This window comes from Oreochromis niloticus, linkage group LG22, assembly GCF_001858045.2.
Source record: "Oreochromis niloticus isolate F11D_XX linkage group LG22, O_niloticus_UMD_NMBU, whole genome shotgun sequence".
NCBI lineage: Eukaryota > Metazoa > Chordata > Actinopteri > Cichliformes > Cichlidae > Oreochromis > Oreochromis niloticus.
The window spans coordinates 34,246,570-34,271,168 of NC_031985.2; the positions used below are offsets into that span (position 1 = coordinate 34,246,570).

Below are 24,599 nucleotides of genomic sequence, written 5' to 3' on the forward strand. Positions count from 1 at the left end.
TGTGGGAGATTTGTGACGTTTAGTGTGGAGTGTATACTTAGTGTGTTGTGTTGTCTTGTGTAGTTGTTCTGTTGTGTAGTCGTTTTGTTTTGTGTGTGTTGTGCTTTTGTGACTAATGAATGTCACAAAAGCACATTTGCAACGTAAACACTGTCACTAAGTAGAAAACCAGCGGAGTGATACACCTCCTGTTGTCAGGCCTGCAGGTTTATCCCTGTGCTGTTCTCCTCTGTCTTTTGGTGGACAAACTTTTTTTTTTACTGCCACACATCATTTGTGGGGCATCTTATTGCAACACCTGATTGTTCTCTCATTTTAGTTTTAGTAATATTTTTAAATGGTTGTACAAAATGAAAAAAAAATGGCAGGTGTATTGGCTGCATTTTTAGATAAATAGTTGTATATGTTTACAAAATGTACATTTTATATTTGCATTTCAAGTTATAAAAATTTACTCAACATGTCTGTGGTTTTTTTTACAGTAAAAAAATACTACTAGGATTTTAAGTTCTTTGTGTGACTTCAGATCAGTAATACTAATGCAGTATGTCAGTGAAAAAAACAACTAAATTCAGTTGAGCTGAAAAGAATGACACCAAACAAGGCAAGGTGGAAAAAAGATAAAATGAAACAATTTGAGGGTGAAATACAAACGTAAACTCAAAAGGAGTCAAAAATGGCCGGTTGTATTTTGGACCTCAGTGGGTTAATCCAACAAATTATGAAAAATTAGGTTTAAATTTTTGTTCATGACAGTGCAGATTTCTGACATTTTGTGTAATTTAAGCTGTAACAACGTGATTGTTTTCTAACAAAAAACAGTGTGAAACTTAAATTAGACTTGTGTTTGTAAATGTACCGCCCCATGTTGTGTAGCTTTCTGGATTTTATACTTATTGGGCTACATATTTATTTATTATACAGGCTATACAGTACATAACATCAAAACTCACATGTTTTATGTAGCTAAAGTGTGTAATTATGTGGGCTACAGACGATAATTAAGTTATAGACTATATTCATATGAAAAACGTGTATACTTACTGCATTTGAATCATTATAACTATATGTAACCACCTGCATATGTGTTTGAAAAAAAAAAGGCTTTGATTTTGCCACCCCATTTGATTTCTTTGCCACCCTCATGCCACCCTAAGAAAATTTCTCTAGATCCGCCCCTGCTAATAGGCGATCTGTGTTCGTGTGCACCAAGATGTGCTGCGTGATGAAGTGAGGGAAATGGAAGTAGCCCACTGTGCTAGCTTTGCCCTGTAAAATGTAACGGACATATAAAGGCTAAGCCAAGTATTTTATTTTGTGGAGTGGAAGTAGACTAAAGCAGCTGAGGCGAATTATTTGACTACATATAAACGTACATTGCAGACATGTATTTGGATTTTGGCAGGTTTCATGATTTATAAGGTTTTTTTTCTTCCTCTGCAGATTAGTGGCGTGAGTTCTTAAATTTATTCAGTAAGCTGTAAAGGTGAGTATTGTGCTGCATTTAAGGATGTCAAAAGATTACGGCTATCGCAGTTGTGGTGCTTTAATGTAAATGTTTGGGCACCCATGGTCAAGATTTTAGTTCATATGAACAGTTAAGCAAGTGGAAGATGAAATAATTTCCAAAGGGCATAAAGTTACAGATGACATTTAATTTTAAACAAAATCATTTTCATATTTTTAAATTTTTTTTAAACAGAAAAGGAAAGGGCCCACAGCAAAAGTTTGGACACCTTGCAGTTGACCGGGGGGCCCAAACTGCATGCCAGTGTATGTAACTGATATACATCAGTTGTAACATTGCAGTTAGTTGTTTGAGTCATGTGTGGACTTGTTTTTTTGTCCCCTTGTCTCTTGTTCATGTACACAACAGGAAACTCTACTTTGACAGCCGAGCACTTCATGTTATCTGTGGATCAGGCCATTGTGAATGGCCATATCACTATCTTCAACAACGCACTTATCCTGATGTTTGGCTCTTACTACTGCATGAACATTTCTTATCCAGTAACCCAAGCAGCAACTTTGGAATTCTTGCAACGGTAAGGTGGCACCAGTCAATTTTATGCATTGAAACATAAGAATGATGAGACAGTGAAATCTAAAGTAATGCAATCCAAATCAAATCATCAGATCTCCTTTCATTTGCAGCTAAAACGCATAAGACTGAGCAATGCTTGAGTGTTGAGATGATTTGTAGATTGATAAATCAACAAATAATTAATATTTGAGTTTCAGATGGCTGTCTCTGAAATATCCTTGATTCATGCTCATGTCAAGTTATAGAAAGAGACCTTTGAGAAGTAGGTGTTCACAGATGTTTCACTACCCTGAAACAGTATTTGCAAGACTCACAGGTTAACCAAACATCTTTGCATCACCTCTCTGTTCCACAATGACCTGTATGTCCAAACATGCACTCAAAAGCAAGCTCAATCTACACTTAGATTCATTGCAAATGTAAAAAAAACATACAGTCCAGTCCTCAGTTTCTTAATGAAGTTGTTGTTTTTCATTCGACAGATGCCTTAAGATAAACCCAAAGTGGAGCGGAACACATCTAAGAAAAACCTTGCAGTCAATCCAAAGGTTCTGACACTGATCACCAAAATTGCAGACTACGAGTGGAGAGCATAAAAAGTTCTTATTTTTATCCAGAGGATAACATAATCTGCTGTTCAGTAGCACTGGTGGCCCACTTGATATGGGAAAAGTGAAATATAGGCTGCAAATCCTATTCACATTTAGCTAGCGTTAGTGCTAGCCAGTTAGTATGTTACTGTCTGCTGACAGGCTTCTCTGTCACTCTGTCCTGCGATAGGTGTAGCATTGTCTTAAGTATTATCTTCATCTCAGTTCATTGTAATAGACTGACTTAACTTGTCAGTTAAGTATAATCAGCATAACAATGAGGCTTTTGTTTTACTCTAGTTGTTCTTTGCATATAATTACATTGCAAATTTCTCCAAGGGAACGCAAATGGCCAGCAGCAGCCCTAAATGTGAGACTTTCAGAAAGCTAGAGCTACTTCTAAACCTGCAGGTTATGTGCCTCAAATATTCCCCTTTTCGTTGTTCCAGATGTGGTGAGGCAGATGAACATTTGAGGTGGCAGTGTCCCCTTCTTTTGTGCTCAAATGTGCGTTTGAATTGGATTTTTTTTTTCTATGTGCCTTTGTTCATGCATAAGTGTTAGTTGTTCTTGGATTGTTCCAGGAAGGGTTATCTTTTTGTCAATAAAATCCATGTTAATGATTGAAACCATGTCTTATGTCTTATAAGTAAAATAAACATGTAAAAACTGTTCATACACAACATATAATCAAGAATTAACATAATCTTGATGTAATTATAATCAGGGGTTTTGTTTAATAGGGGTTCTTTGGATGTTTTGTTACAGATAAAACCAACAATCTTACAGGGAGCACACTTAATTCAAATTGGAAGTCCAGTACATATTCACGAAATCTATGTTAGATTACACTTAGAAACTAAATTTATATGTGATATTTTCTAGAATCAACAGTAAATTGTAATTTTAAATCCAATATCTAGTTTTTGGCAAGTTATTGACACGTTTTGAAAGAGAAATCAAATTATTTATTGCTGTATACTGTAGTATTACATCAAATATAATTGGATAAACAACTTTTTTACATCAAATAACAGTTGGTGTAAATAACTAACTGTATATTTCTGTAAATTTAAGTGTTATTATTCATATTGCTAAATTGCATTAAAATGTTAATGTTTAAAAGCATTTGCAAAAGGCAAAATCCATTAGGGCAACAAACTGTATTTTCATTACTGAAAATAACCGTATTTTTATGGGAAAGTTATTTTCTGTTATTTTACGGTATTATTTTGGCGCCCCAGCTGCCGGAATATTACTGTTTTTTTAGGATGTTTTTTTTAACAGTGTGTTCTCCAGGTAAGTGATGCACACGCACCCATTTTTCCTGCTTCTAACACATCAACTTTGAGAAAAAAATGTTTACTTGCTCTCTAATATACTGCACCCACTAACAGGTGCCATGATGAAGACATAATCATTCACATCACCTCTAAGTGGTTATAAATGTCTGATCGCTGTGTATCAATACAGAAGCTCAGAAATTCACAGATCATACAGACAGAGAGACGTTACAACAGTTTACAAAGACTTTGTTGAATAAAATTCTTTGCTTCTGGACTTCTTCTTTTCCTCCTGCACCACGGCTGATGTGGAGGTTTTGTCTGGGTGCCAACTCCTATCATTCAGGAGAAAAGTGCAGCAGGTTCCTGCTGACATCACAAGTGACCAATGCTGCAGGTATAATCGGGCCCTTATTTAGCACACTGAGTTGTTCTTCCTGCTGCTGCAGACCACCTAAGTGCATATTTGTGATATTTTCCCTGGAAGAAATAGCCCTGTGGTCACATAGCTTGGTGGTTTGAGAGATCGCAGCAGGGAAGCAGAGGGGAAAATCACATGGAATGTTCGGCTCTGTTGTGGATGAGCAGCAGGAAGCACATAGCCATTAGAATAAAGGAGAGGAGCTCAGTTAAGCTGAGACTGAAAAGAAATGGATAATGTTGCTGAACTTCTCACTATGCTTAAAAATAAGCCGCCAATGCAGCAACATTTAATATGGATATGTGTCTTGCTAATATACTGTATTGTCTTTGACTTACTGATGATATGTTTACTGTCTGCTAAGAATGAACAGAGTTTAGCATAGTTAATGAAGACATGCAAAGTCATGCAAAATTTTACACTCATACTCTGAGTTATGGGGTTTTGGGGGTGGCTAAGAAATTGATTAAAATATATATAATTTGAGACCATATTACTTTAGAAATATACAAGTGAAAACTACATCAAAGTCATGCTCGATGCTAATAACCTATTACAGCAAACTTCAAGTAATGTGATGATTATCTGGAAACACAAGTTGTGGTTCCAGTGTAATAACAGGAATCAGGGCTGATAAATGCAAAACTACCTGTTCCAATCTAAAGCCATCCTAAAAATAATCTTAGATGTGTTCAAGACAGTTTGGACCAGATTAAAACATACCATTTTGTGCTGCTTGTGTGTTAGTCTTTTATATATATCTTCTACACCTTTCTAAACTCCTTCCTAGGGATGGGTATCGTTTAGGTTTTATCCGATACCGGTGCCAAACCAGTACTTTTGAAACGGTGCCGGTGCTTAAACGGTGCTCAAACCGGTGCTTAAAGAATGGAGAACACAAAATTGGTCCAAAAACCTCTCATGTTCAGCTGTTTTTTTTGTAAAAAGATAACAATGTTAGCCTTTTCTGCAGCTATAGGGCATATATGGTATCACTCTTGGCTGGAAGCAGTGCTTAATCAATGGAAAAAACACAAACTTTGTCCAAAAACCTCTCATGTTTAACTGTTTTCCACTTTTTCTTTGGTCATTTTAGCCTTTTTGGCCAGGGTGAAGGGAGTATCTGCCATCAAACAAGAAGACAGCCGCATGTAACTACGACGGTGTTTGCTAGTTCACCTTACATGCATTAATGTAATAATGTGGTTAGCCTACTCAACGTTAATTACACACGAACAACATGAAGCTACTCACGCAGAGAAGAACGGCTGCTGCTGCCATCATCATCCGTCATCATTTCTGCTACGCTGACAGGGCTAGGGGCCAGGACTCTCCTCTTCGGGTTTTTGGGGGATGTTGCTAACTCCGGGTCCGATAACAGGCACCACACTCGCAGTAGATGTGCACGGTGTGAGGTCTCGCAGCAAGCTATCAAACACGGCGCATTTCTCGGCTTTAAAAAAAAAACGCTATGCGTCGCCAGGTGTCTCATCAGATTTGAGGTGTTACCTCCTTTGACAGTATCACAGTATCAGCTTAAAGCACTTGTTGCAGGCTGCTGAGTTTGCATCTTTTGCTGTGAAGTACAGCCAGACTTTTGACCGCTTCGCCTTGAGCATTTTTAATCTGTAGCTCTGCTCTAAAAGAACGTACGTACCTGGCCCCGCCTACTATCCTCGGAAACGTAAAATGATTGGCTAGAATTGGCTCAGGAAAAAAAAAGCACCGAACTAAAGCACCGAAATGTGCGCTGCTTTTCGGTCTGGTTACTACCGTTTATGTCAGAACCGGTGCCATCATGACACCGGACACCGGTACCCATCCCTACTCCTTCCTGACTATGATGAGTAGTAGAGGATTTTTTAAAATAATGCTTTAGGAAAAGTGCCAGTAAGTCATTTTGAAAAGACCCCACTAATTTTACATAAATCAATAAAATGAAAAGTAATTATTATGAAAAAAATGTTCTCTGCCATTGTTAAAAGGATTATTACTGCTGTAGGTGTTTAAGGTTGAGCTCATTTAAAATACTATATATTATGTTTAATCTACAATTATATTCTCTAAGATCATATGTTATTAGTGTTGTTGTTCTTTTGTGAGATTCATACATATTGCAAAATAAACAGCGTTTATGCTCAAAACTGAAATAAAATCTAGCTGTCAATGTGAATGGATAGCTGAATTAGAGATTATCTGACTCCATGTGTTAGCCTTTAAGATATTGGTGTCCTGTATGTATCCTGCCTCTTGACCTGTGATAAGCAGAAGACAGTGGATTAATGAATGTTAAAACATTGAATTATGACACTCATTTTAGTCACTTTTACACCAAGTGCAAGTGATGATCAACAGGATTTTACTTATACTTTCAACTGTTTGTAGAACATCAATGAATCAGTGATAAACCCTGACATTGATTCTTAATTATTTGTTAACCCTTGGTTAATATTGAAACAACCCATACGGTAAAAAAATACATTTTTCCTGGCCAAAATATATTTCAAATATATGGCAAATATATTTTGTATTTGTGATGCTCCAAAAAAATATATTTTTGAAATTGAAAATATATTTCTTTCAAACCAAAATACATTTCAAAACATATTTTAGGGTGAAGAAAATACATTTCCAACCTTACAGTAGAATGTATATCAAAGTATCCTTTATTTAAAATGTATTTAGTGCAATAATGATGATGATAATAATACTAAAAGTAACATGTTTTATGCACATCTGCAAAAAACAGTTGGATTCAAACAAAACAGAGTCAAAGGCCTATCACGAATTAGGTTGTTTATTCATTTGCTTACAGTATTTCACATTACACAATATCTCAATATAATGTAGCGTTCATTGACTTTGAAATTATCTGTCAGTGATACAGTAAACAAGATACAACAACTGCTATGTACACTTTAGTTTTTGACAATATATACAATATAGTACTTAAAGGAACACACTCCACTTTTTTGGAAATAGGCTCATTCTCCCTCAGAGTTAAAAATGCAGTGTCTTCTTTCTAGATCCGTACGATAATAGGGCTCTGGAGCGTGATCTTACGGGATGGGGCGTAGCCAAGATTTTTGGTCGAGGCGCCATATTAGCAGGCCAAACAAATGCTTGCTGTGTGGCCGGTTGTAATGTTAGATTGCACTACCGGCAAAGGAATAAGCTTGAAAACAGGCTCTCTTTTCATTGTTTCCTCACCTGGAAGCATCATGAGGGAGCTTATGTGTTGGATGTTACCAAAACAAGGCGTCTAGCCTGGATAGCAGCTGCGAGATGAGCTGATATTCAGTTCTCTACCATCCCCAGATATCTGTTGGTGTGCTCCAGTATTTTCATTCAGGTAAGTTCTAAATAAGTTCATATTATTCTTTATAGCCTGTTAGTTTTATTTTCAATGCGTTCTGAGATCATACCACAAACTTAGAACAAACATGCAGAACTACCTTCTATTTATAGAGTTGCTAATTATTTGGCATTATTGCAGCAAACCAGCCTATGAAATGAATGAAACAAATCCTGACTGGGTTCCAACACTACACATGGGGCACTACGAAATCCCTGCTTCAAACTACATGCTACACACCACCATGCCAATCAGATTACTTCTTCCATGTGTGGGTAAAAAGGTGACCCTCCTGGATAAGATGGCAAAGGTTTGCTGCGTTTTGGTGAACATGTGCCCCAGTGTGGTAGTAAAACCAGGGAAAAATGCTCTTGTTAAATACTCTTAAGTCTTGTGCTGTTTATGTAGTGATAAGTTTTCAAAAGAGACATTAAATTACAGAATGCTAGTAGTGGGTGATATTATTTAAATGCTGTCATGATTTTATGTAAACATTTTGTCATTTGTAAACTATACATGACATTGATTCTACATTGTAACTGATTTGATGTTCTACAAAGTGCTTTTAATTAAAAATAGGCAAACATTTCTTTGTTTCTTTATTCAACTTTTGAACAGTGGTACTTAGTAAGTACATATTCAGTAAATGCAAAGTATTTACATGGCCCCCTAAATTAAAACATTATGGGTTATTCAGAACAGAACTATGCTTGGAAAAATATTGTCCCATCAGTTGATCCAACTCCTCCACAGTAGCAGGTGGAACTTTTCTTTTTTGAGGATGGCTTCTTTTACCTGTCACAACGAATGGTCTGTTTATGTTTTGATCAAGAACCTTTTTTTGGGCAGCTGAAGAGGAGAAGTCTATCTTATGGCCAACCTCTGGCTGTATCTGACCAAATGGCGGTGGCTGTGGCTCAGGTGGTAGAGCAGATCATTTACTGATCGGAAGGTTGGTGGTTCAATCCTTGGCTTCCCCAGTCTGCATGCCAAATATCCTTGGGCAAGATAATAACCCCAAGTTGCCCTCCGATGCATTCATCGGAGTATGAATGTGTGTGAATGTAAATTACACTTGAGTTTATGAGTGGGTGTGAATGGGTGAATGAGGCATGTTGTATAGAGCGCTTTGAGTACTCCGGGAGAAAAGCGCTATATAAGAATCAGTCCATTTACCATCTTGGTCATATTACCAGGCAAAACCCAGTATGCAGGTTCATCTGTAACAGTCCTTGTGCCACAGATCCGCACTGTTGCTTCTACATTAAACAGAAGAGCAGCGACATGGCTGCAGGACTCCAGCCGTGCAGTGGGCGGCTTCAACCTTCCCTGTGATGCTCACAATGACCTGTGGCTGCAATGCTGCAATTCAGTCTTTAAGAGTGCATAACCTGAAACACACACAGACAAAGTTCATTCAAAGACAAGAACTTTAATAAGCCAAGGCCGACACAAATGTGTTTTATCTACTTTCAAATCCATTTATCATAAATGTAACAAATAAAGTGTTTTTATGTATCCATGTATAGAACGCTGCATGTTATATTCTAAATCTGCCTGTTTCTTTTTAGAAACCTATCAGCAAAAAATGAACCTAAAGTATGTAATGCAAGGATGTAATCACTTTCAAGAGGGAGAAAACATAATGTTCGACTTTAAGTGACAATTATGGACACCTAATATGATAAGGAGATTCTGCAGGTCATTAATCAATGTATAAAACTAAAACAGAATGTATTTTTAGGACACAGGACACAAACAAGGAAGCAAGATGTGTAATTAGGATTATTTATAATAAATATGAATTAATTAGGGCAATTTCTTTAACCATAAAGAACAACTAAATCCTTCAGGACAATGTCACATCAATGCACTGAACTCACTATGTTATCCCTCTAACAGAGCCTCTACATGTTCTCACTGTAATTTCCCCCTCATGAATGAATTTATGCTTGCACTAATTTGAATGTTCGGGGGGAATCAAACGCATTTTACTCGCAGTACTCGAGCTGACTTACCTTTGCTTGAATGACGGCGTACTCACAACGTGGAGGCTTAAAAATAGCCAAATCTTGTACCCAGTCCTTGGTGAATTGGATGTGCGCCTCCAGAGATTTATAACTGCGAAATTGGTGCGCTGTGTATGCGCTGACTCCACAGACAAGGTATGAGAGTAGATCATGCTAAGTCAATAGCGGTTTGGTCTTCAGGGTTTCTACTCCACGGCTATATTTCATACGGGTTCACATTTCAACAATCAAGTACCGTCTCTTTGCATCTGGACACAATCTGTCTCTATACCGTCATTTTTCTTTTGAGCTAGTTTCAGAATGGTTCGTAGCAATCTTGTTTTGATTCGTGGCCTGCCAAGATGGTACTGCGCTCCCACAATGCATTGCGGCATTACGTCAACTCCAAAGCCCTTTGCGTGCAGGAGAGTATGCGCATGCGCATTGCCATGGTGGTTGAAAAAATAAAGATATAATGAAAAGTAATTAATAAAAATTAAATATTTAAACATTCCCACAAATATGCAATGAACGTGCAAAAACTCTCTTTATTAGTCGTTGCTGTTTCTTTCTTTCTTTCTTTCTTTCTTTCTTTTTTTTGAAAAATAACGACGTCTCTGAGGCGCGAATTCCGACAGTGAGAGGAACGGCCGGATACAGGAGACGGGAAGAAACAAGCCGATTATGTTCGCGTTAATTAAGTGTTTGGAAGATGTAAAATTCTCAATTCTGCCAACTGAACATATACGAGATGAGGATGAATAATTAGCCGGCATGGAGGAAACGGACCTTTATTTGGTGGAGTGGCGACAAGAAGCCAAAAGGCGGGTGGCCGGTCTATGAAGCCTCCATCATCAAGCTAGCAGGTGCCTTTTCTCATATAATATTACTTTATTCTCGCTTATTTGGCACGGAAGCGTAGAGCTGCCACCCAGGCAAAAGAGAAATATAAGTATATCACGTTATAATGTGAAAACTTTATCGTTCTAACAATATACTATCATGTTTATACAATATACTTTTCATGTTTGAACAACATGTTTGAACAACATTGTACGAACAATGTACATAATTATCACGTCCGTACAATATTGTGCGAACGTGATAATTATGTATATTGTAATAACGTGATATTATATTATACAAACATGAAAGGCATAATGTTAGAACAATAAACATTTCATGTTATAACGTGATATAGCTCTATTTTTCTTTTGCCTGGGTGGCAGCTCCACGCTTCCATAATTTGGTAATCAAAATATGTAACTTAATTAATTATATTGTGACGTACTTTTGCCTTTTCTTATTATTCTGCCTTCTCAGAAAGGGAAAAAAATACAAATAAAACTGTTTACACTTGTTATATACAATAACTATCAAAACCTATTCACATTTAATTTGGCTTTCACAGAAATCCCACCTGTCCTTCTGGCTACAGAGCACTTACTTACCAAGGTTAGAAACAAAGCACAGTTATGCTTTATTAATGTTCGCTAATTACAATGTTCCACATTTCCTTGCTTTTTAAGTCATTTTTAGGCTTTTTAGAGTTTTTGTTTTTTGTTTTTTTAGCAGTAATGTTTCTGCCTATTTATTTCAGCCCATGAAATCGAATGCAGATCTTCCTGATGTGAGATTTACATAAATGTAAGTAATTTTGTTTGTCATTGTCATTAATGTTGTTGCTGTTGTTGTTTTTGTGCAGTTTGCAATCATATAAACCTAGCAAGCATCAGTCAGCACAGTGACTAACCTAAACTGATTCTTGCTTTATTCACATATATTATATGTAATTATATATACCTGCACATTGTACCTAGGGTTGCCGCCACTTGGCCCCACCCCATTGTTGTGACAGCCCTGATTGTCCTTATACACTGCATCTGAACAGGGAACAGTCTGCCACATTAATGTATTTTTAAGTGACTTGTTTGTAATACATGAATTTGTTTCTTACAGATGTCGAAGTCTCAACCTCATGCTGCCCTCCCCCATCCTCCTAAAGTAAGTATTTGTTGTTGTAGTTTTTATGCAGTGTCTGTGTCACATGCTAATCATAATTATTGAAATAACTGTTTTCTAACAGATTTTCCAAAACACTAGTTATGTTTGTTGTCATTCAGACCAATACTACTGCTTAGACATTGCTTAGTGGTCATGCATGTTTGACAAGCTTGTTATGATACCAAAACAGTAGGCCTATCACAATAATCGATATATCGACTTAACACACAATACATGTACATGACGTCAATAATTGTTGATGATGCAATTTATCTGCCATTATATTTACAAAAATAAAATATAATAATAACAACACAATAACATTAAATAACATTGTTTTCTATTTGTTATAAAATTTACTATTTATTCAAGTTTTTATGGTATCTAATATTTTGATACCTAATTTCCATGATCTAAATATTTTAAGAATTAGATGTTGGTTTGTCAATTGAAAGTGTGTAGATCTTGCATTATTATGGTGTTATATTATGATTATACATTCAAAGACATAAAATGGTCTTAAAATGACAATGAGATAACTTGTCGCAATTGTTTATGGGGCAATATACCGACCAACAAAAAGTTGTTATCGTAACAGGCCTTCAAAACAGACGGTTTTATGATTGATAAATTCAAAAAATAAATACATTTAATTTCTCTGAGATTCTCTAATATTCAGTTACAGTTCACAACACAGCTACCTGTACATGCAGTATTATACTGTAAATATAAATCTCTGCATTTAGCATCCGACTAGAAGAGTCACAGTTACTGCCTCTTTTTTTTTTTTTTTACAAATACCTGTACTATTACTAACACATTTACTGTTTTACTTTTAGCCTGTGGATACAAATGCAGATTTCCTTAATGCAAGTTGTGCATTTTAATTACATCATGTTATTTTTATTATTATTTATTTATTTTATTTTACATTCAAATATGATTGCTAGTAGGTAAAGAATAGTTCACCTATAATTGATATTCCCAATTAATTTCTCACCTCTGATTGAATGCCTTTGTTTGTTTGCCTTTTTTGACTATAACAAAAACATTTTTGCAGGATATATATGGTGAATTTATATGCATAGATACAGTCGTAGTGCTTGACACATGCACAGAGCAGTAGATGTACTAAAAAGGAAATAATTACAATCATGATGTTGATTGCTGATGTCAGTATATATATTTTAGAGGAATGTTTTGTTTTTCACCCAAAATGAACTATATTGCTTCAGAAGAGATTTATTACCCTACCTGACTCTTATATATTGATATATGTTCTGTTTTTTGTTTGATTTTGTTATTTTCAGGTTCAATGGTGCGTGTTCTTCTAATGGCCGCCTTCCCACTGGAGGTTTTGATCCACAGCAATTTAAAAGGTAAACAGCTTTGAAAGTCAGTTCAAATGGTTAGCTAATAGTATTCTAAAAAGCCTACAACTCTGTCACCAGTTTCTTTACCAAAAAGTACCCATAAAAGTATCTCTCAATAGCATATCATTGTAGTTCAAATGTTTAGTTGTACAAATATCAGATTTTAGGAAATCTAAAACTAGTCAAACACTCAAATGTTCATTCTTTTTATAGGACAGAGCAAAACGGACATCGGCGCAGAGTGAAGAACTGCCCTTCATAAGGACACTATGACAGCCATATATAGTAAGTGAAGACTTTCTGTGTATCTAAAATTGCATACAGCACAAGTAACTTACTTTGCAACCATTAAAATAGGTTGCAAAGTAAGTTACCAATACAAATAGGTGATGATGCATTGTAGTGGTTGGTCTCAGACAAAGAAGGTCAACAGATTTATGAATGCTGGAGGGTAAGGAGAGACGACCAAAAGGGGTGTTAGCATTACTATAATGTGAACTGGATAGACTTTCCATCTAGGAAAAAAAAGGGGTAAAATTATGCGTAAAATATATCTGTATTAATATCTGTATCTATATAAACAGAAATATCTGTTTGCTAAATGAAGCCAGCTAACATAAATCATATTTTTATTTTAACTCTGATAAAAGTAACAGAACTGTGACTTTTGTTTGTTAAAGTGGCGGTAAGGAAGAGGTTTCCCAATGTGTCCAGAGGGGCTTTGAGGATTGCAGTGAAAGTTGGGGGAACTGAGACTGCTGGAAAAGGAAAAGAAATTACATTTTAAGTATGTTGACTTATGTTCATACAATCACACACACATATACACATACACACACATATGTATATGTATATATATATATATATACACACACACACATATATGTGTATGTGTGTGTGTGTTTCTTTTAGAATGTTTAAGTATGTAATGAGAATAAAATTATAAAATGAATATTTCTTGCTTGATTGATATGCTATATGTATGTTTTAAACATCAAATAAAGATTTCTTTCAGCTGTTACATGTGAATGTGTTTTCTTAGAAATATATGAAGGGTTAAATTTATATATTTTTGTATGATTTTAAATAAGTTTAAATTGTATTTTGAAATATATTTTATAAATATATTTCAAAATATAAAAAACAGCCAAAAAATATATGTGTTAAACACATTTCAAAATATATTATAAATATATTTTTTAAATATATTTTAAAATATACAAAAAATGGCCAAAAAATATATGTGCTAAAATATATTTCAAAATATATAAATATATTTTAAAATGTATTTTAGCACATATATTTTTTGGCCATTTTTTGTATATTTTGAAATATATTTCAAAATGTATTTTAAAATATATTTTTTTTACCGTATGGGAATGTGGAAATGATATAAAAATAGCAAAATGCTAATATTAATTGAAATATTGTACTTGTTTATCCACAGCAAGATGAATAGAATAATGATACTGATTATAACATATCAAATCTTACCATTATACAACCGACTGTAACTTCACATCAGTTAAAAACACAAGGTTATTCCAGATCTTGTGACCATAGGTCAGGGTAGGAACATAGATCAACCAGTAAATTGAAAGCTTTGCTTTAATGCTCAGCTCTCCTTTTACCACAATGGACTGATGCAGCTCCTTCCTTCTCTCCTCACTCATGTACAGACTTCAAGATATATAAACTTCGTCAACTCGTGCCTGACCCGGAGTAGGCACTCCACATTTTCCCTGAAGTGGAAGCCTTCTTCCACCTGGCTACCTGGCCTGTGAAGTGCGATCGCCCTGTAGTTGGAATAAACCTCCAGCCCCTCTTCTTAAAGACAGAGACCACCACCACAGTCTGCTAGTCCAGAGCCACTGCCCCAAATCTCCACATCACAGTGTAGAGGCGTGTCAACTAGGACAGCCCTACAACATCCAGGGCCTTTAAGAACTCAGGGACCAGACCACCCATGTACTAGTTTAACTGCCTCAGTGACCTCACCCCACTGATGGGCAAGCTGCCCCCCTCGTCCCAAGACCCTGTTTCCTCTACAGAAGATGTGTCAGTGGGATTCAGAAGGGGACACCCGCATAGTTAGCCAAATCAACCGTCATGATCAATGGAGTGACAGATGTTGCAGCCAGATCGCCCTGGCATCCAACAGAGGTTCTTGAAGTATTCCTTACACTGAATAACTATGTCACCTATCTGCTCCCAGACCTGAGTTTTTGCTTTAACTACCACCAGGGCTGCATAGTGCTTGGCCTCGTGGTACACATCACCTGCTTTCAAAGTACAACAGGCCAAAGAAGCTGGAAAGGATACCTTCTTCAGCTTGATATCGCCTTCAACTCCAGTCTCCACCTTCTGGTTCAAGGATTAACACCATAACAGGCACCAACCACCTTGCAGCCGCAGCTTCTTGCAGCAGCTTTAGCAATGGAGATGTGAAAACATAGTCCATTTGGGCTCAATGTCCCAAGCCTCCCTTGGAATGCTGTTGAAGCTCTGCCATGGTGAGAGATAAAGACCTCACTGCTATTGACAAGCTGTTTTGCACAGAAGTCCAATAACAGAACACCACTTTGCTTCAGATCAGGCAGGCCGTTGTTCCCAATCATGTCTCTCCAGGTCTTCCTGTTGTTGCCTGCACGAGCACTGAAGTGTTCCAGTAGGAGGATGAAGTCACTAAATGGAGCACCCTTAAGAACCACACTGAGTGACTTCAAGAAGGCTGGGTACTCTGAACATGATTTTTCATGGTTAGACATACAAGTCCAATATAGGGCAGCACAGTGATATAGTGGTTAGCACTGTTACATCACAGCAAGAAGGTCCTGAGTGCAACTCCACCATCTGGGATGGAGGAACAGGAACAGTTTTTAAAAGGAACAGTTCTACATTTTCTTCCTGTGTTTGCGTGTATTCTCTCCAGGTACTTCAGCTTCCTCCCACAATCCAAAGTAGTGCAGTTAGTGGAGTCAGGTTAATTAGTGACTCTAAATTGACCATAAGTGTGAATGCTTGTCTGTGTTTCTCTTGTTAATCCTGTGTCAGATTGCTGACCAGACTGGTGACCTTTCACCTTATGGCAGCTTGGATAGACTCCAAAATTAGCTGCAGATCACCAATGTGTTTTTTATAGTGTAACTACAGAGGCTGCATTTGATTGTTTACATGGTTTGGATCTATTAATAACATACGTTTACTTTATTCAGCAGCTAAAGGCCAAAAGTGGAGGTGGCTGGGTGCCTTGGTGGTGGGATCTTCAGTGTGTCCACCTGGTTTACACTCCTGGTTTGAGCTGCACCTTAATATGAGTGTATTTAAAGGTGAGCTGCAGATGAGAATTGATGATTCTCAGGACTTGTCTTCCTTTGGCATATCTTTTAACAGTATATGTGCAATTAAATTACGGAGTCTTCTATTTGATGTATGCTTTATATATATGCCCCCAAAAAATGTACGCTCTGCGCATCACGTCTTTGTCTCAAGTATAACAGACTTGAGTGCCTTCTTGATTATTAGCATAGTTTTAAACTGGATATTATCTGGGTGAAATTCCCAGGGTGACATTGTTGGGTTTTGCTTGTAACTGTAAAGCCTTCAAGCTCCCAATCAACACACTACAATCTTTGCATGTGTGACATCATCATTGGTTCCCCTTTCTCTTTTCCTCATCATTTCCCCCATTTGTGTTGCCACACTCACAAAAATGTTCTAAACTTGGAAAACAATGGAGAGAGCTGGCATTCAAAATACCTAATATCGAATTTCTTTTCACCATCTTTTGCAGTAATGTCAGCATCCCACACACTGCATAAAACAATATGGGTCGATGTCTACTATACTTGACTTTCTCAGTCTTTAATCAGTAAGGTCAGGCAACTGTGGCAGAAAGTCTATGACATATGTAGATGTCTGAAAAAGATACAATAACGGTAGTTCTTGCTTGGTTTTGAGGTCTAATAGACTCATTATTGTTCCCCAGTATGAATAATTCTGTACAAAAGATGCAGCACACAGGATGGAGCACGTCTCTGAAGAATTCCAACAGACATTGACAAGTTGGATAACCACTGCCTAAATGGTAAATCAAAATATCAAAATTATGATTTAATATTATTTGAAAATGTAAGTTGTGCCACTGTCAAGGGCAATTGGTTGAATGAACTTGAAGGTTGTAACGAGTGGGAGAAATAATCTTTTTTTATCAAGCAAACTGATCATTCCACAGGTTAAAAAATATATACAGAGGGTCCGTATACAAGACCTTCTGACAGTCCCTTGTCTTCTGAGTCAGATGGCCTCCACTTCCAACATCGCTACTCTGTCCTGCTTGAACATCACAGTGACCATTTCCGGCTGTACCTCAGGGGTAGAGCAGGTCATCCACTAATTGGAAGGTTTGGTGGTTCGATCCCTGGCTATTTCAGTCTGCATGCCAAAGTATCCTTTGGGCAAGATGCTAATCCTAAGATTCCTCTCCAGTGCTACACTTCTACCCTTTTGAAAAGTTTTGTTGTTGCTGGCCTCTAGCGAAGCCTCTTGAGGGATCCCATCTCCTCTGTCAATGCTGGCTGCCAACCAAGTCTTCGGAGAAACTCGGCCTCCTTTGCCACTGGCCACCTTGTAAGCATCCACTACTGGCCTTAAGGTAAGCCTCTGGAAGGATCCAATCTTCTATTAGCTGCCACCTCTCTGGCCCCCAGAAGGGGTCAATGTCCTTTGTTACTGGCCTCCTACCAACCCTCAGGTAGGAATCAGCCTCCTTCACCATTGCCTGCTTCCTACACCCTAAGCAGAGAGAGCCAACTCTCCTCTGGGGGAATACTGAAGCATTCCCAAGTCAGCTAAGACACATAAACGCTCCTGTGTCAAGGGTCCGTACCAACTCCTTACCTTAAGACATTCAAGGCATTCAAGAGGCATCTTGGTCAGATGCCTGAACCACCTTAACTAGCTTATTTTCATTTTCATTCTTATCGTCCCTCCGGAATGACTGAGTTCCTCACTCTATCACTAAGGTGAGCCAGGACCTCTTTCCAAGATACAAGAAGCAATTTGTGATCTTATTATTCTGGTCACTACACATCTCTTGATCATATGTACGGCTAGGAATATAAATTAGTCAGCTTCACCATCAGTTGGTTTTCTCTTCATCACAAAAGACCCGTACAGCAACCACACGAGTACAGAAACTGTGGTCAAGGGTGGTAAGGCAAATTCCCCTGCAATAACAACAAAGCTTTTATGTTTTGACCTATACTTTATTTCAATAAAGCACTAAAGAGCTTTTCACTCTCAGGGTTAGGTTCTTATGTACATGGAGTAACCTAAAACTGCTACATTTTATAAAATATAATCACATGTAAACTCTTTTTAGAGTCAATTTATATGTATAAAGACTAGGGCTGTCAAAGTTAACGCGATGACAATGCGTTAATGCAATTTTTTTTTTAACACCTTTAATTTTTTTGACGCGGAAGTAACGCACTCACACACTCCTGGGCTGTGACCTTTGGCCCACCCCGTTTTTTCAGAAATCAGGAAGCAACGCAGCAGTTGTAGATGTGAGTAGAAATGGATAAAGAAAAAGGTCTTTTGAGCGGCAAGTTCCATTTTAAAGCAATGCCAGATGGTTCTCTTGACAAGACTAAAGTAATTTGTATTTACTGTCAATGTGAACTGAGTTATCACCGTAGTACGTCCAGTCCCAAATACCACTTGCTAGCCAAGCACACGGGTAACGCAAAGAGCCCTCCTCCCTCTTGCCAAAGGCAGACCACGTTGGATAGCTTTCAAGGAGACGTCTGGACAATTCTACAACCAACAAACTTTCAACAGCCATAGCAAAATGGGTGGCTACAACTTGCAGGCCGATTAACATTGTGGAGGATGAGGAGCTACTTGAAATAATTCGCATAGCATCCAACGACTGCAAGTATGAATTGCCTTCGAGAGCCACCACTGTAACAAAGATACACAACTTGTATGAAGATGAGAAAGCCAAAGTCGAGGACGCTTTGGGGCAGACCAACACGGTTGCACTCACCGGAGACTATTGGACTTCTCTAAGTAATCACAGCTACCTTGGGGTAACAGCGCATTATTTTCAGTGGGAGTTTAAGTCGCATGCTTTGACTGTTATGAAGACGGAGGAGCAGCACTTCGCTGACACATGCGCCGAGCACTTTATGCAGGTAGCTAGACAGTGGGGAATTGAACATAAAGTCAGCACGCTGACTACTGACAGTGCACACAACATGGTTGCAGTGGCCAGGCAGCTGCCATTTGAGCACATGCCTTGCGTCGCACACAGCCTCCATCGAGCCATCACAGTTTCTCTACAGAACAGTCCATTTAACAGCGCATTGGCAAAATGCAGAAAGGTCATAGGCCATTTCAAGCATAGCCCACCAAACGCACTGGAACTCGAACAACAGCAAATTGCACATTTTCATAAGAAAGAGTCACTGGCCTCAAGTAACACTGTGAGGAACCTTGGAGTCATTTTTGACCAGGACATGTCCTTCAATGCACATATTAAACAAATATGTAAGACTGCTTTCTTCCATTTGCGCAACATCTCTAAAATTAGAAATATCCTGTCTTAGAGTGATGCTGAAAAACTAGTTCATGCATTTATTACTTCTAGGCTGGACGACTGTAATTCTTTATTATCAGGCTGTCCTGAAACCTCCCTGAAACCTCATTTAATCCAAAATGCTGCAGCAAGAGTACTGACAGGGACTAGAAAGAGAGAGCATATTTCTCCAGTATTGGCTTCCCTTCTTTGGCTTCCTGTTAAATCCAGAATTGAATTCAAAATCCTGCTCCTCACATACAAGGTCTTAAATAATCAGGCCCCATCTTATCTTAATGACCATGTAGTACCATATCACCCTATTAGAGCACTTCGCTCTCGCACTGCAGGCTTACTTGCTGTCCTTAGAGTATTTAAAAGTAGAATGGGAGGGAGAGCCTTCAGTTTTCAGGCCCCTCTTCTGTGGAACCAGCTTCCAGTTTGGATTCGGGAGACAGACACTATCTCTACTTTCAAGATTAGGCTTAAAACTTTCCTTTTTGCTAAAGCATATAGTTAGGGCTGGATCAGGTGACCCTGAATCCTCCCTTAGTTATGCTGCAATAGACGTAGGCTGCCGGGGATTCCCATGATGCATTGAGTTTTTCCTTTCCAGTCACCTTTCTCACTCACTATATGTTAATAGACCTCTCTGCATTGAATCATACCTGTTATTAATCTCTGTCTCTCTTCCACAGCATGTCTTTATCCTGTCTTCCTTCTCTCATCCCAACCGGTCGCAGCAGATGGCCGCCCCTCCCTGAGCCTGGTTCTGCCGGAGGTTTCTTCCTGTTAAAAGGGAGTTTTTCCTTCCCACTGTCGCCAAAGTGCTTGCTCATAGGGGGTCATATGATTGTTGGGTTTTTCTCTGAATCCATTATTGTACGATCTACTGTGCAATATAAAGCGCCTTGAGGCGACTGCTGTTGTGATTTGGCGCTATATAAATAAAATTGAATTGAACTGAACTGAATTGAATTGAATTGAATTGAACTTACACAGGACGTATCAACAAGATGGAGCAGTACCCTGGAGATGATCCAGCGTGTTCTAAGAAATCAAGAACCACTGAGAGATGCACTGGCACTACATCCAACCAATGTCACAATGCCAACAACAGCTGAACTGGAGAAACTGAAGAAGCTGTAGACTGTGCTGGAACACTGCAGGTAATTTATTAATACTTACTCTTACCACTTTTGACATAGGAAAGTGTGTGTGTTTGTGTCTGTATAAAGTATTTTAACCTTATGTGAGTGAATGTAACAAATTCTTAATGAAATGTATTTCTCTATAACTGCAGGTATATAACTGAACTTTTGGGAGGGGAGAAGTTTGTTTCCTGCTCAGTGGTGCTGCCAGCTTTGTGTCACCAGTCGTGAGTGATGGAGGTCTCTGAGGATGACCCAGCTTACATGGTTAAGTTCAAGGAGACCTTCAAAGCAGAAATGGAGAAGCGCAAGGAAAAAACTAACATCATATGGCTCAGGGTTGCAACAGCACTGGATCCTAGGTTTAAGGATCTTAAGTGTCTGAGAAGGCCTGACAGGGCTGAGGTGTGGCGCTTGATCAGTGCTTTGCTGAGGGAGAGGGAGAGGCAGAGGCCTGCACGGCCTGAACAACCAGCAACATATGAGCCATCTAAGAAAAGATCAGCTCTCATGCTTGCCTCAGAGTCTTCATCTGATGAAGAGGAGGACTGTATTGAAAAATGTGTGGAGCGATACAGGGCGGAGCCAACTATTGACATAGAGGACTGTCCCCAGAAATGAAGGGGCACACAGTGAGATGGCCTACCTTGCACGCAAGTACTTGGCAACACCTGCCACATCCATACCATGTGAGAGGTTATTTTCACTTTCTGGGCATGTTGTTCAGAAGAAGCGGGCTGCCCTGTCATCTGAAAATGTCAAAATGCTTGTCTGTTTGAGCAACTGGTTCAGTGCAAAGAAACAAAAGTAATAGGGACAACCCATGCACTGTATGTTTTTAGTTCTTTTTTTCTATCTCCTTTGTGGTGTTTCCATGTTCATGTTTTGTTAGGAAAACAGAAAAATGAAGAAGCTTGCGTTGCTCAGCCTCTGCTAAATACAACTGGAGAGCAACAAGAAGTATAGCCAAACTGTTTTAGTCAAAGACACTGTATGTGTATTGTGTCTCCCTGTTTTGATCCCACTTAGATGGGAATATGTTTTGTGACCCTTAACTGTCTAATGGTAAATTAAACAGTTACATTTTGTGGGAGTATATGCTCAAGTTTCCTTTCAGCATATTTTTGAGCATTCAGTACCTTTGAGGTTTTTCTGAAGAGTATTTTGGACTTTTCATTGTTTTGAATTGTTGCAATAAAAATAAACATATTTGCATAAAGCAAGTATATTTGTTCACTCCCATACAGTTAAGGGTATAAGAAACATGCAATTTGCGATTAATCTTGATTGCGATTAATCTTGAGTTAACTATTGAAAAGTATGTGATTAATCACGACTAAATATTTTAATTGACCGACAGCCCTAATAAAGACACAAAAGGTTAATAAAAAAAGTATATTATCATTTAATCTGCACAGGTGGATGACATCACCTGGGTGATAATTACCTATACATTGACATTTCCTCTACCGTGATAACTTTACTGTATTCGCTGAAAAAGATTGTCTAATCTTCAGCTTGTAGAGTTTCAGCTCATATACAGAATGAGAAAAGGGCCTCCATGATCTTCATATATACAAGAAGTTTGCTATTGCCTCTGGCTTATCAAATTCCCTCTAGTCACAACAGGAAGAAAATCCTAATTGACAATTTCACACTGGTTCATTCCCTCCCCCATTTTTCATTTACTATCATTAGTGCTTGATAGGTCTTAACTGTGTTCCATCTCTTTATTAAAATTACTTACACATTTTCTCCTCTTCCCCATATCACCAGCACTCTGCTTACTGCTGTGCTTGGAGTGCCCTTGTGAGGCTAGTCTTTGAGAAGTGCTGAATTGGTTGTGTAATTGTCTGTTATGTAACTGGGTGAATTAGGCAGGAGATATGTTTAAAATGAGGGCATGGATTGGTGGCAGTGAAGAATACTGTGTTCTAGCTTTTTGCCTCACAGTATAAAGGGGGTGGAAGGTTAGTCCATAAATGTGTGTGTATGTGTTTGTGTTTGACTGTCAATGTGGGTGTGCGTGAGAGAGACAATAGCAGAGAAGGATGGGGAGGGAAAGGCAGAAACAGATAAAGCTGGTGTGCAACAGAGGCAAAGATGCGTAGGCATGGTGTAACAGCATGAGTCATCACAACTTAGCTGATGGACGTGTGGCCTGAATCTGAAGAGGCCCCTCTCCCTCAAACCTACTGCGTATCTGAACCTTTTACTGTTAAACTGTTTAAAGTGGTAATCCCAGATTTTTTTTAATCCTTAAAGATCACTTGTCAGTCAAAGTAGCTGTAGGATTGTATACTGCATACTGGAGATTTTATTACTCATGCTGTAATTTAGTGTATGTTCATGAAGCACAGTGGCTCGAAAAGACTGTATGTTAAATGAGCTGTTCCTCAAATTTCCTATTCCACATTCAATTCAATTCAATTTTATTTATAAAGTGCCAAATTAGAACAACAGAGATTAATCATCATCATCAAACCTCTTCAACTGCTTGCTAAAGCAAACTTCTTAATCCGATTACTTTTTTCAAGTAACGAGTAAAGTATTACTATTGCAAAAAAAGTAATTAGATTACTGTTACTTTCCCGTAAGCACGCTGCGCTACTGCGTTACTAAACCGTGATTTTGTTTGTGAGAGTGTCTCATGACAATGACGTATAAGTGTGTGACATCTGTGGCAGCACCAGACGTGTGTAGATCAACAATGGGTAATATGGAGTGCGGGAGAGAGTACGACCATGCAGCGTTTAAAGCATGGAAGTACTGACATTACTTTGAGTTTGATTCCGTAAAAAGTGACAAAAACATTAGCGTCCGCTGTACACTCTGTGTGGGAAGAAAACTTCTTTGTTTTGTCTTCTGCCACAGGAATGTGAAATTCATAGAGAAACTACGGTGATAAAATATTTTTTTGTGTTTACACTCTCTCTTTTAAATAGATGCAAGTAAAACACAGCAATAAATAAATAAAATCAAAGATTCATCAGCACTAAGTCGCTCTTAAGTCTATTTTCACCTGTTTAGCAGGAGTCGGGGTGGGGGGGAAGGTTTGCCTGGTGCTGCAGCGGTCATGTCAGTGGGGGGATCCGGGGGTTTCTTACGGTGGCCCTGAGAGGCCAAACGGACTGCAACTTAAGAAAACACCAGCAATAAGAAAAACGCTGCAAAAGCACACAAAACACAATGGAAATAGGAAAAACGACAACGGAAATAGGAAAAAACAAAACAGAAATAGGAAAAACGAAAACAGAAATAGGAAAAAACAGATTTCCAAAAGCACAAGGGAAGTGTTTCTGGGGAGACAATAACCCGACGGACCAGTTGCAGGAACCAAAATATGCTAAGGGGCGTTTCTCAATGGTCGTGTCCAATTTCATGGGCTGCATCCTCCTGAGGACCCGGCCTTCGCGGTCTATGTGGGCCGGGTCCTCAGAAGGTCGGGTAGGCCGGAAGTAAACAGCCGTGGAATTGGACGGTCTAGCCTTCAGATTAACGTCACCGCTGTCTCGGTGGAGTTTAATAAACTCGTCCGTCTGCTCCTTGCTATCTAAAATATAACAGGACACTGGCGTAAATTCTCGACCATCTCACACTTCTGTTTAATCAGTTTTCTGTTTGACGTTTATTCAGCTGTGTGAAAACCACCCGGGGGATTAATAAAGTTTTATTTTATCTAATCTAATCTAATAACTTTAATCTCAGCCAAACCGATTTACTCACAAACAAATAAAACACTGAAAAAAGCCAAACAATAGCATTTTGGGGTTGTCTAAGTGACTT

The 24,599-nt window shown here is 38.3% G+C and overlaps 2 long non-coding RNA genes across 2 annotated transcripts; both read left to right on the forward strand.

Moving 5' to 3' along the window:
- Positions 1-1,720: 1,720 nt before the first annotated feature.
- Positions 1,721-3,263, forward strand: LOC112843592 (uncharacterized). The gene is made up of 2 exons (XR_003216025.1): positions 1,721-1,773; positions 1,877-3,263. It is a non-coding gene; the product is annotated as an uncharacterized LOC112843592 (long non-coding RNA).
- Positions 3,264-10,142: 6,879 nt separating this feature from the next.
- LOC102082218 (uncharacterized) lies at positions 10,143-13,894 on the forward strand. Its single transcript, XR_002057852.2, has 7 exons — positions 10,143-10,568; positions 11,114-11,157; positions 11,303-11,349; positions 11,662-11,706; positions 13,017-13,085; positions 13,293-13,364; positions 13,760-13,894. It is a non-coding gene; the product is annotated as an uncharacterized LOC102082218 (long non-coding RNA).
- Positions 13,895-24,599: the final 10,705 nt, after the last annotated feature.